We start from the raw sequence: 13757 nt of genomic DNA, 5'->3' as shown, positions 1-13757 counted from the left end.
TTTTTATATGTATATTCTTTGTATGGATTTTTTATGGATTTTTGTATACATATTTAGGTTATGTATGTTTCTGTATCACATTTCAGCCCTGAAGAAGTCCTTTGATAAGGACGAAATACGTTGGCTGTTTTGTTTTTATATTCAAGGAAGATGTTCTTTTGATAATATGGCTTAGTTGGACTTTGTTTTATTCTAAGTGGTGCACGTTCAAAATGTCTTTCATTGTATCTCCCTAGAGTTGGTACCTTGGCGGCAGGTGCTGTGATCTGTGCACACATTGAATCACAATTTTCTGCTTTCTGTCTCTACGTATATGGGACTATGTATAAGTTGGTGATAGGGATAGGTGCATATATTTTTTCTTGGACCCGCTGCCATTCTCTTTAATATTTTTGTTGTCAGTGGTATGCACCCTGTCCAAGTTGGGACCCTCACTCTAGTCAGGTTGAGGGAGTCACATAGCTAAGATAACCCCTGCACATCCCCTTGTTAGCTTGGCTCGAGCAGTCAGGCGTATTCAAGAGGCAATGTGTAAGGTATTAGTACACACACAGTAACACAGTGAAAACACCACAAAACTATTCCACACCAAGTTAGAAAACTAGACAATATTTTTTTGAGTAAAAGAAGACCGAAACCATATACATCCAACTCACACAAGTGAAGATACAAATTTTCAAAGAATACATCTTAGTATAGTGCTTAGAAACACAATAGCCCCAACTGGGGCTATCCCAACATCTTGACGGAGTCATTTCCAACAGTCCGATACCACTTACAAGTGTGTGCAGACCAGTCATGGAGTCACACCGACCCCAGGTACAGTACCTTGGGAAATGATGAAGAAACAAAGATGTTGCAAGGAGTCGGGGAGATGAGGCATCACTGGAGCCAGTGCTGCATCTGCTCCTTGCTGCTAGCAGGGATGCGAGACATTGGTGATGAGGCATTGGTTCCTTGGGACCCGGTGGGGTTGATGAATCCAGCAGGTCAAGATGTGAGGCAGCAACATTGCAGTGTTACAATCACATCATGAGGTCACATGCACAGGTGCTGCAGCGGAGTTGGATTCGAGTGTCATGGATGTTGGTGACACGCTTCAGGACTCACACTGTGGTGGGACTTTGGAGGCATGGCATTAGGCCAGTGTTTCAGGTCGCAGTCATTGGAGTCAGCAGGGACCACATCTTTGGTGCGGGCAGCTTTGTGGAGTCAGACAGTGGCTCCAGTTCCGAAATCACTCTGGAGTCTAAGTGCTTAGTTTCTTCTTGGTTGCACCAGAGCTCACTTTTAAGGGCCCAGGAATTGGATTTGCCACCACGTAGCAAGTCAGTACTCTCAGCAAGAGAGCCCAGACTCTGACAAGTGAAGTCTCTGATGGGCCTGAGGCTTATTAACTGGAGGCATGCTCAGTTCAAGCCCTTGGAAAACTTTGGAAAGCAGGATGTAGAAAGCAAAGTCCAGTCCTACCTCTCCTAGGACAGATACAGCAAGCAGCAGACCAACACAGCAAAGCAACAAGCAGAGTGGCAGTCCCTCTTCCAGCATCCAGCTCTTCTTTCTGGCAGAATGTGCTCAGTCAAGAAATGTTCAAACTATGTGGAGTCAGAGGTCCTGAACTTATACCCATTTCTGCCTTTGAAGTAGACACACTTCTAAGAGAAGTCTTAGTAGTGCACAAGACCCTGCCTTTCCTTGCCCTGGTCCCAGACTCACCCCAGGGGGTTGGAGGCTGCTTTGTGTGAGGACAGGCACAGCCCTATTCAAGTGCAAGTGTCAGATCCTCCCACCACTCCAGCTCAAGAAGACCCATCAGCCTGGTGATGGGCCATCAGGATATGCAGGGCTCCCTTTGTATGACTGTTTAGAGTGTATATAGAAACAGCCCAACTGTCATCCAGACCCAGACATATATTCAGCAGACAGGCAAATCACAGAATGGTTAAGCAAAAAATGTCCAGTTTCTAAAAGTACCATTTTCAAATTTTCAATTCAAAAACCAGCTTCACCAAAATATGTATTTTTAAATTGCTTTAGTGAGTTCAGAGACCCCAAACTCAAATCTCTTTCTGCTCCCCATGGGAAATTACACTTAAAAGATATTTAAGGGCAATCCCCATTTTACCCTATGGAAAAGATAGGCCTTGCAATAGTGAAAAACTAATTTAGCGGTATTTCATTATCAGGACAAGTAAAACAACCCAGTGCATGGCCTACCTTTTAAAAACACTGCACCTTGCCCATCGGTCGCCCTTGGGCCTACTTTAGGGGGGACTTACATTTAGTAAAAGGGAAGGTATGGACCTGGCATTTGGGTGCACTTGCCAGGTTGAAATTGCAGTTTAAAACTTCACACACAGACACTGCAGTGGCAGGTGTGAGACATGTTTACAGGGCTATTCATGTGGGCGGCACAATCAGTGCTGCATACCCACTAGTAGCATTTGATTTACAGGTCCTGGGCACACATAGTGCACTTTAAAAGGGACTTACTAAGAAATCAAATATACCAATCATGAACAAAAAGAGGTCAGATAAAATGGGAGGAACAAGGTAACAAACTTGGGGATAACCCTGCACAAATTGCCAGGTCCAACAGCCATCATTAAGGAGAGACCATTAGCCCAGGGAAAAAGCATCATTGTCATTACTCCAGTTCCAGCCCTTGAGGCTGTTACCAAAGCAAGTGTTCCTAACGCAAAATCATTACATCCACAATAGATACAGTGGGCTACCTCCTTGACCACCACTGATGTTGATTATGTTTTTGATCTAAACCTACAAACACAAGAATGTCTCCAATATAAACTTGAGTATCCCATGCCTCCTAATGTAATGCCTCCATAACATTACAAATTCATCATGTATACTTATGTTTTAGCACAACCTACAGTAGGTACCAAACACTAGTTCTCCACGGCTTGCGCAATTGTTTTTAGAGTTCTGAGGAATGGTGAGTTGTGCCCTCAACAAACTTGCACACAGGCCATTGGGGATTGCACAGCTCAATTTGCTGAGCTCAAAGCGTTGATTCTGGTGCAGGAACATAGGAATCCCGAATTCCCAACACTTATAGCATGTGATTTGTAACATTGTGTCCAGTCCTTCAATAAAAGCTTACACTACTGGTGCCTAAATGGATTCATAGATTCTAAAGGAAACACCATCAAGTACAAAATAATGTGGAGGAAGGAGACAGAGCTTAAAGACAAGCTGCCATGGGCTCACGTAGTACATACACTAGCCTATCAATATGTTGAAATACATGTTGTGGGGAACTCAAGGGTTGATGAAGCGGGCAAGTCTGCAGTTGTTACAGAAACTGTTGCTGTGATAGCTTGTTACCATATGAAGGCGGATGATGGAATTTTGGCTGCTGTAAATGGCTCTGCTGATGGCAAGCCACTACCAAAAGTATACCTAACAAAATATTCCTACCACTTGAGTGCCCAAAACATTCCTTATGTAACAGTGCAAGGGGTGGTAGATCATGTGATCCCTGACCAAGATCATAAGGTAGAACTAATTAAGGCAGCACATGAGGGTGATGCTTCTGCCCCTGCTGGTGTGGCGGCTACTATTTCATTGTTACAAAAGCATTGTTGGTGGCATCGTCCCTACAAATAAACCAAGCAGTTTATCCCTAGCAGTGACATCTGTCAACAAATAACAGGTTCCACCATCGAGCACCCACAACAGACACCCTTTTTAGTGTTAAACAAGCCAATGCATTCTGTATACCTCTACCACTGCTGTGCCCTAAATTCAGACTGTGCATACAAATATATTCTAGTAGCTGTAGTTTCCTGCTCTAGATTCCTTTGGGTGTGGCCACAACGATCTGCTGATGCTCACACCTCTATTAAAGATTTGCAAATCTTTATCAGGACATTTGGACTTGCTGCAGTCCATTCAGACCAAGGCCCTGCTTTTGCCTCTAGGGCTTACACGGATGTCATGGGAACATTGGAGCAGGGCATTATTGTCCTCTATATCATCCAGAGGGAAATGCAATTGTGGAAAGAAAGAAATGAGACGTAAAGGAATCTTAAACAGCTAAAGTATAAGGTTCAGGTCGTAGTTGGATCCATCGCCTATATGGACTCCATGGAGCATTAAATGTGGGTGCCCATACCCCATATGAAGTCCTGTTTGGCATCTCTATGTTTGTCCCTGATATTGATGGTCCTGGCATGCTGGCGGCAGAAAAACCTTTTGACATAAATGAAGGTGTCACTGTTTTACAGAAATTTCAACAGTTCCAAGATGAGCATTCCACAACACATGCCACCACTTTGGGAATGAAACATTCAACAACTTCCACAAGCTGGATTCCAAAAGTTGGCGATCTGGTTTGTGAAAAGGTGCCTGTGAAGAAGGAATTTGGCCCATATTACCGAGTGCCGGTCCCTGTTATAGGGATACAGGAAAGTAGGACAGTGATATCTACACCACTGCTGGGCTCTAAAGACAATCATTTTGTCTTAGTTGATCATATAAAATTGCATCTTGTTGCCGATCCTGCCTTCCTTGAGGATTTGTGGGTAGTTCCCTTACCTGTCTCACTTTCCTACAGGGGATACCGCTTCAAGCATTAAACACTGCTGAAATTGATTCTCCTAGGTTCCGGAGGGCAGAGAATCACTTTTTCTGATTCCGGTTACCACTAAAACTCCAAGTACAAAAACCATTCAAAACTTTAATCAACAGTTCACCAATGCATCCCAAACTGAAATTACCATCATTATGGACACCATTACCTGCACAGAGCTAGTACTCCACATATAGGTGGTCATTCCAACCTCGGCGGTAAAAGTCGCTTACCGCCGTTCAGAAGACCGCCATAACACCACCGCGGCTGCGGTAAACCGCCACGGTCATTCTGACCCACAACAGGCAAACCGCCAAAATACAGACATCCACAAAAGTCCGCCACACCAAAGGGCAGCGAGAAACTGGCGATGACCAAACCTCCACCGTCACGCCAACAGAAATACGCCCACACTATCACGACACACGAATCCATGCGGCGGTCTTTCAACCGCGGTATTCCATTGGCGGTACACACCGCCGCGCTCAAAATACACACACTCTTACAAAACACAGCCACATTGGACAATTCAAAATACACACACCTGATACACATACACACACCACTCCCACACACCCAATACAATATAAAATACACACCCACATCACCCACAAACCTCCACTCCTAGAGATTCGTGAACACGCACCGAGAAAAGACATCCGAGCACCCAGACGCCCAATTCACTGTCACCCAGCAATATTTGCACGCACTTCACACAACAGAACAATACACATCACCACACTTAGCACCACACAATCCACCCTACACATCACCCACACCACCCCATGGCACCGCAAAGACACTCCAGGTTCTCTGATGATGAACTCAGGGTCATGGTGGAGGAAATTGTACGAGTAGACCCACAGCTGTTCGGGACACAGGTGCAGCACACCACCATTGCCAGGAAGATGGAGCTATGGAGCAGAATAGTGGACAGGGTCAACGCTGTGGGACAGCACCCAAGAAATAGGGATGACATCAGGAAGAGGTGGAACGACCTACGGGGGAAGGTGCGTTCCATGGTATCCAGGCACAACATCGCGGTGCAGCGGACTGGCGGCGGACCCCCACCTCCTCCCCCAGAATTTACAACATGGGAGAAGCAGGTCTTGAACATCCTGCATCCTGAGGGCCTCGCAGGAGTAGCTGGAGGAATGGACTCTGGTAAGTCTCATCTTCACTACTTCATCCACCCCACCCCACCTGCATGCCAACTCATACCCCCACCCTCACCCCCACCACCATCACACCTACTCCTTGCAAACGTCTCACCATCACAACCCACCCATCCCAACACCTAGCCCTGCATGCGTCCACAAAGCATGGACACCCATCACCAAAGCATGCCCACTGCACATACACATACAACCCCCACCCCCAAACCACCGTCACAACAGCCCCCACAAAGGAATGCCAGCACTGGGATAAACGGGCACCCACCCATTGCACGCAATGGCACACACAGATGCAATAACCATACTTTTATACCCCTGCAGGACCCGAACGCCAGGTCACAGCGCAGGAGGGTCCACAAATGTCCACTACATCCCCAGAAGAGGCCCACAGTGAGGACAGCAGCTCTGTCTCCCTGGATCTAGATGACCAGCCCGGTCCATCGGGGACCTCGGGACAGTCGGTTTCACTCAGACAGCCACATGCCACAGCAGACCTTCCCCCCTCTGGAAACACCAGCACAGCACCCACCCAGCGGGCCCATAACTCTGTCCCCAGGACACGTCAATCAGCGGTGTGTCCACCACTACATGGAACCCAGGCTAACTCGCCACCCCAACAACAACAGGGACCTGGGGGCAGTGGTAGTGGGCACACGGTCCAGGGGACAGAGGCCCAGGGAAACAGGGGAACTGGGAGGGCTGTTGTGCGACAGGGGGGGGACAGGCCCAGGGAACCAACTCTCCACGAGGCCCTCTCCTCCATCATGGGAGCATACCACCACTTCCAGGAGACGATGGGGACGGTCCTGGCCAGGTTTCAGGAGATCCAGCTTCTGCAGGAGCAACAGTATATGGGGTTCAGGGAGGAACTAAGAAACATCAGTTCCGCCATGGGTACCATCGTAGTGGCCCTGAATGAGTTAGTCACCACATTGCGGGACACTGGCAGCTCAAAGGGCCCCTAACACTAGCATGGACCAAGAACTGCCTACCACCTCCGCCGGCGCTAGTGGACAGGAGGCCCCGACACAAGACCAACAGGCCACCAGAACCCCACCCCCTGCAGAAGGAGAACCACCCCGCAAGCGGGCCCTGAGATCCAGGAAGAAGACAGAGTAGGATGTCAAGACCACCACCAGCAAAGGATACCGCCCTGATTATCATCCCACTGTCCCACATTGTCACCCTGTCCAACCTTAAACTGCCCCTGCTCCACTTCCCACAGGCATTTGGACAATGCACCTGTGATACTGATAGTCTGGACTCTGCCATGGACAATCCTCCAGCATCACCCCTCACCGATTTGCAACCACCCATCCAATTTAGAGCACTTGAATAAAAACACTTATTGCACAAAACAATCTGGAGTCTGGCTGTGATTTAGAACAAATGTATTAGACATGACCATGCCAAAATGTTTATTCACATTGTGATGCCAACAAACCGCTGTCACACAGCTGTAGTCCACGGGGAAACAAAGCAGATGTCACGCAGTGGGGCCCAAATCTCTGAAAACGGAAGGGAAAGTCTCAACACAGTTACCATACACTGGGGGAAAAAGTCAGACAGTAGAGAGGTAGGAGTCTTTAAATAAATGTAATATGCCGGTGTGTACTCTTACCTGTGTGTCATTGAAAATACTGCTGTATTACTGTGTTCCTGTTCTCTATGTCGTCCTCTTCGGCTTCCTCCTCTTCACTCTCCACAGGCTCCACAGCTGCTACAACACCACCATCTGGACCATCCTCCTGCAGAAAAGGCACCTGGCGTCGCAAAGCCAGGTTGTGAAGCATACAGCAGGCCACGATGATCTGGCACACCTTCTTTGGTGAGTACATTAGGGATCCACCTGTCATATGGAGGCACCTGAACCTGGCCTTCAGGAGGCCAAAGGTTTGCTCGATCACCCTCCTAGTCCGCCCATGGGCCTCATTGTAGCGTTCCTCTGCCCTTGTCCTGGGATTCCTCACTGGGGTCAGTAGCCATGACAGGTTGGGGTAACCAGAGTCCCCTAATAGCCACACCCGGTGCCTCTGGAGTTGACCCATCACATACGGGATGCTGCTATTCCGGTTCCTGTACACCTGTTCACTCCTGCTGGGGGGGACCAAAGCGACATGTGTCCCATCAATGGCACCAATGATGTTGGGAATATGTCCAAGGGCATAGAAGTCTCCTTTCACTGTAACCAAATCCCCCACCTCAGGGAAAATGATGTAGCTCCGCATTTGTTCGAGCAGGGCAGACAACACTCTGGACAACACCTTGGAAAACATGGGCTGGGACATCCCTGATGATATGGCCACTGTTGTTTGAAATGACCCACTTGCTAAGATATGGAGTACTGATATCACCTGCACTAGAGGGGGGATCCCTGTGGGTTGGCGGATGGGTGACATCAGGTCTGGCTCCAGCTGGGCACACAGTTCCTGTATAGTGGCTCGGTCAAGCCTGTATGTCAGTATGACATGTCGTTTCTCCATTGTCGACAGGTCCACCAGCGGTCTGAACACGGGAAGATTCCTCCATCTCCTCGCATGTCCCAGCGGATGGTGCCTATGAAGGACAACAGCGAGCACAGAGTCAATCAACCCACAGGTACGTAACTACAGCTTGCACATAACATGATTCCCAATGCATTGAAAGGTTTGTATGAGTGTTGATGCAAGGCCTAGGTATGTGTGACGCAGTAGAAATTAAGCCATGTGGGCCCTTGAAATGGCGGCTGCCTGACCTGTGAAGTGCGACAGTGGGATGTGAGGTCAATGCGCTGGCGTGGCACACCGTGGCGGTAGGCGGCGCAAAGCCGCATTGGTTAAAATTGAACCCTATGGGTTTCAAGAGCCAATGACGATGTGTGCCGGCGGTCGCGGTACGCACCGCTGCGGTACGCACCGCTGCGGTACGCACCGCCGTGGGCGTGACCACCATTTTATATCTGCTTAATCACTCGATAACTGATCTTCCACAGGAGAGGACCTACACTGCAAGTGCTGCTATGACCTCAGTCTGGAAGAGACAATGGATCATGCGACTGGGGAAAGGGCCCCTGCCTTCACTGCGGAGGAGTTGGAGAAACTTGTGGATGGGGTCCTCCCCCAGTATGCGCTACTCTACGGTCCTCCAGACCAACAGGTAAGTACACAGGGACCATGCTTAGTGGGCAATGCCTGGGTTGAGTGGGGTGGATGAAAGATGGTGGGGAGGGGAGCGATTGAGGCATGCATCAAACGACGGATGAGAGCATGTGCCACCTGGCAAGGGGGGGTATGGGGGGGGCACTCACATCGAGCATGCAGAAGGTGATAACAATTTTTCTCTCCCTGTACATGTCACTTAGGTCAGCGCCCACCAGAAAGTCGCTATTTGGCCTGACATCGCCAAGGACGTCCGGACCCTGGGGGTCCACAACAGACGGGGCACCCACTGCCGGAAGAGGTGGGAGGACATCCGACGCTGGAGCAGGAAGACGGCGGAGGCTCAGCTGGGGATGGCCTCCCAAAGTAGGAGGGGTGCCAGTCGTACATTGACCCCCCTGATGTCCCGGATCCTGGCGGTGGCCTACCCCGATTTGGATGGGCGTGTGAGGACATCACAGCAGACACAAGGGGGTGAGTACAAATACATTCTGCTGACTTTGCGCGCAGTGGAGGTGTCTGGGTGGGGTAGGAGGGCTGTGGGTATCCCTAGGCCAGGGCGATTTCTGAAGGCTAGGCCCCTCCGTATGGCATGGCCCTGTGCCCCGCCCCCCACCTCTGTAGGGTGCCAAGTACAGGTATCCATGGCCCTGTGTCATCTATGTGTGCAGTTGTCGTCCATAGGCCTGTAGGCCATGTCCCACGGATTGCGTAGTGGACCCCAAGTGCGTGACGTAGTGCAGGGGGCTTCTGTGTCTGTCCTCTCCGCCAACGGTGTCGCCAATGCAACGCACTCAACATGTCTTTATTTCTCCCCCCCCCCTTTTTTGTGGTCTTCCTTTTCATGTGTGCATTAGCATCGTCAGGCGGAGGAGAAGTGGCATCGGAGCACGAGGGAGCTGCATCCCACATGGCCCTGGAGGGCCATGCAACTGAGTCCGAATACACCAGTGGGACGGAGGGCGAGGGGAGCTCCACAGCGGGGACTCGTGCTGATGTCAGTGACAGCGACTCGTCCTCTGAAGGGAGCTCCCTTGTGGTGGCGGCAACATCCGTGCCCTCGCAACAACAGGTACAGCCGCCACCCAGCCCACCAGCACTGCCCTCCCAGCAGCCCCTCAGCGTTTGCCCCGTGCCCGCTCACCCAGGAAGGTGGGCATCTCCTTCGCCCCAGGCACCTCAGGCCCTGCCGCAGTCACCCCTGCTGCCCTCAGTGAGGAGGTCATTGACCTCCTGAGGACCATCATTGTTGGGCAGTCTACCCTTTTGAATGCCATCCAGGGTGTACAAAGGGAGGTGCACCAGAGTAATGCATACCTGGAGGGCATTCATTCTGGTCAGGCTGCCCATCAGCGATCGTTCAACGCTCTGGCCTCAGCACTGACGGCAGCCATTGTCCCTGTCTCTAGCCTCCCCCCTCCAACTTCCTCCACCCAGACCCAATCCCCTGTACCTCTGCCTATCCCAGACACACCATCAGACCAGCCTGCACACACCTCAACACCCAAGGGAAGCTCATCCAGACATACGCACCACACATCGCACAAGCATTTACACAAGCAACATCCACATGCAGACATACCAACACCCACTGCCTCCACTGTGTCCCCCTCCTCGTCGTCTCCCTCCTCCCTCCCTGTGACGTCTCCACTCACACTTGCATGCACAACATCTTCAGTCACTACGTCCATCACCAGCACACCCACCAGAACACTCCGCACACGTGCAGTTACCACCCCCACTACGATTTACACGTCCCCTGTGTCCTCTCCCAGTGTGTCTGTCACCCCCTCTTCCAAACTACACAAACGCAGGCAGCCACTCACCCAACAGCCATCCACCTCACGACAGCCTCCAGCCCAAGCACCTGCACCCAAAGACACCAGACTTCACACTCCTACAACCACATCCTCTTCCTCCACTCCCATACCCACTACACCTACCCGTCCCTCTCTTTCGAAATTGCTTTTCCTCTTTCCTACAACTCCCCCTCCCCGTCCATCTCATAAGACTCCAATCAGCACCTTAGCCACCACAAAACCGGGACCTGTAAAGACTGTTTGCCATGGACTGTGGAGTCCCCCACCCTCAAGGGCATCCAGTTCAGCTTGGAGCCAAGGCACGGCCAGGCCACCCCCGGAAAAGCATCCAAAGATTGCCAGTGCCCGGCGCGAGAGACCAAAGACACCAGGGACCAAAATCCCTACATTGGCTCCGGCAGGAAGTCGGGTGCCACCTGGCACACCGCCAAAGGTGGGAAAGGGCCACAGGCGTACAGGGAAGGGTGGGAAGGGCAGCACGCCCGACAACTCCTGCAGCAGGCCAGCTGGCCAGGAGGGCCCCACCAGCCCCATCCCAGGTGTGCAGGAGGACACCCACAGGCCCGGTACTGCAGCCCAGGAGGGCCCCGCAAGCCACGTCCCAGGTGGGCAGGAGGACACCCACAGGCCCGGTACTGCAGCCCAGGAGGGCCCGCAAGCCACCAGACAGATGGGCAGGAAGGCCCCGCCAGCCACATGTCAGGTGGCGAGTGACATCCATGCCATGGCCGGATCCGCTGACCTGGACACTCATCTCAAGCACCGCTGACCTGGACACTCATCTCAAGCACCGCTGAACAGGGCACCGCCATCTCAAGCACCGCTGAACAGGGCCCTTCATCTCAAGCACCGCTGAACAGGGCCCTTCATCTCAAGCACCGCTGAACAGGGCACCGCCATCTCAAGCACCGCTGAACAGGACACCGCCGTCTCAAGCACTGCTGAACAGGGCCCTTCATCTCAAGCACCGCTGAACAGCGCCCTTCATCTCAAGCACCGCTGAACAGGGCACCGCCGTCTCAAGCACCGCTGAATAGGGCCCTTCATCTCAAGCACCGCTGAACAGGGCACCGCCGTCTCAAGCACCGCTGAACAGGGCCCTTCATCTCAAGCACCACTGAACAGGGCACCGCCATCTCAAGCACCGCTGAACAGGGCACCGCCGTCTCAAGCACCGCTGAACAAGGCCCTTCATCTCAAGCACCGCTGAACAGGGCACCGCCATCTCAAGCACCGCTGAACAGGGCACCGCCGTCTCAAGAACCGCTGAACTGGGCCCTTCATCTCAAGCACTGCTCCGCTGGGCCCTTCATCTCAAGCACTGCTCCGCTGGGCCCTTCATCTCAAGCACCGCTCCGCTGGGCACCGCCGTCTCAAGCACCGCTGAACAGGGCCCTTCATCTCAAGCACCGCTGAACAGGGCACCGCCGTCTCAAGCACCGCTGAACAGGGCCCTTCATCTCAAGCACCGCTGAACAGGGCACCGCCGTCTCAAGCACCTCTGAACAGGGCCCTTCATCTCAAGCACTGATCCGCTGGGCCCTTCATCTCAAGCACCGCTCCGCTGGGCACCGCCGTCTCAAGCACCGCTGAACAGGGCCCTTCATCTCAAGCACCGCTGAACAGGGCACCGCCGTCTCAAGCACCGCTGAACAGGGCCCTTCATCTCAAGCACCGCTGAACAGGGCACCGCCGTCTCAAGCACCGCTGAACAGGGCCCTTCATCTCAAGCACCGCTGAACAGGGCACCGCCGTCTCAAGCACCTCTGAACAGGGCCCTTCATCTCAAGCACTGATCCGCTGGGCCCTTCATCTCATGCACCGCTCCGCTGGGCACTGCCATCTCAAGAACCGCTGCCCCATTGGCGGAAGAGGCATGCCCGCATCTGTGTCGGGCAGGGCTGCACGAAGCACTCTGGGCAGTTGTCCCCCTCCAGTACCAGTGGAGACTGTCATCCACTCGAGAGACTGTGGCTTTGCACTCCCCAGGATGGCACAGTGGGCAACCCACCCACTGTATGGACTTGAGAGACTGTGGCTTTGCACTCCCCAGGATGGCACAGTGGGCAACCCACCCACTGTCTGGACTTGAGAGACTGTGGCTTTCCACTCCCCAGGATGGCACAGTGGGCAACCCACCCACTGTCTGGACTTGAGAGACTGTGGCTTTGCACTCCCCAGGATGGCACAGTGGGCAACCCACCCACTGTATGGACTTGAGAGACTGTGGCTTTGCACTCCCCAGGATGGCACAGTGGGCAACCCACCCACTGTCCGGACTTGTGAGACTGTGGTTTTGCACTCCCCAGGATGGCACAGTGGGCAACCCACCCACTGTAGAGACTTGAGAGACTGTGGCTTTGCACTCCCCAGGATGGCACAGTGGACATGGAGGCCCCTCGTGGATCTGGCGTCGTGGACTCATCTGGCTGAGGTGCCCCCCCTTCCCTTCCCCCTGAGGTGCCTGTAGTTTTCCTATCTGATGCCCCTGCAGTGTTCTCTCCGTTGGAGGCAGGTATCCTGTGTGGGCTTTGCCCATGTGATTTTGGCCCAGTGGCCCACGAACAATGGCTGATACACATATCGGACTGGACAATTTATGTATATAAAGTTATAGATGTGTGATATATTTTATACTCAGTCTTACAATATAATTCTAAATTTATAATCATTTCCTTTTGTCTTTGCATTCTTCCAGGGGGTTTGGGGGGGTAACTGTGATGTGTTGCTATGCATTGATGTGTGTGTTGTAGTGGGTGGGGTGAGGGTGGGTGTGTCGCATATGTGTGTACCCGTAATTTTTTCCCTCCCCTGTGTCGTAGGTGCAGTACTCACCGTTGTCTTCTGCGCCGGCGTTCGTGCTCCTGGTAGAGGAGCAGGAAGACATTGGCTGGTAGGATGTGTAGTTCGGGTTCCATGCTGTCCAGATTCCTCGTGGGGTGTATGGAGGTAAGCATTTTCAGTTTGAAATGTCTGTTTCCGCCGTGTTTTTATCGGTGGGGCTACCGCCCCGGAAAAGGTGGCGGATTGGTGG

This window comes from Pleurodeles waltl, chromosome 8, assembly GCF_031143425.1.
Source record: "Pleurodeles waltl isolate 20211129_DDA chromosome 8, aPleWal1.hap1.20221129, whole genome shotgun sequence".
NCBI classification, from domain to species: Eukaryota; Metazoa; Chordata; class Amphibia; order Caudata; family Salamandridae; genus Pleurodeles; species Pleurodeles waltl.
This window is presented reverse-complemented; position numbering follows the sequence as displayed.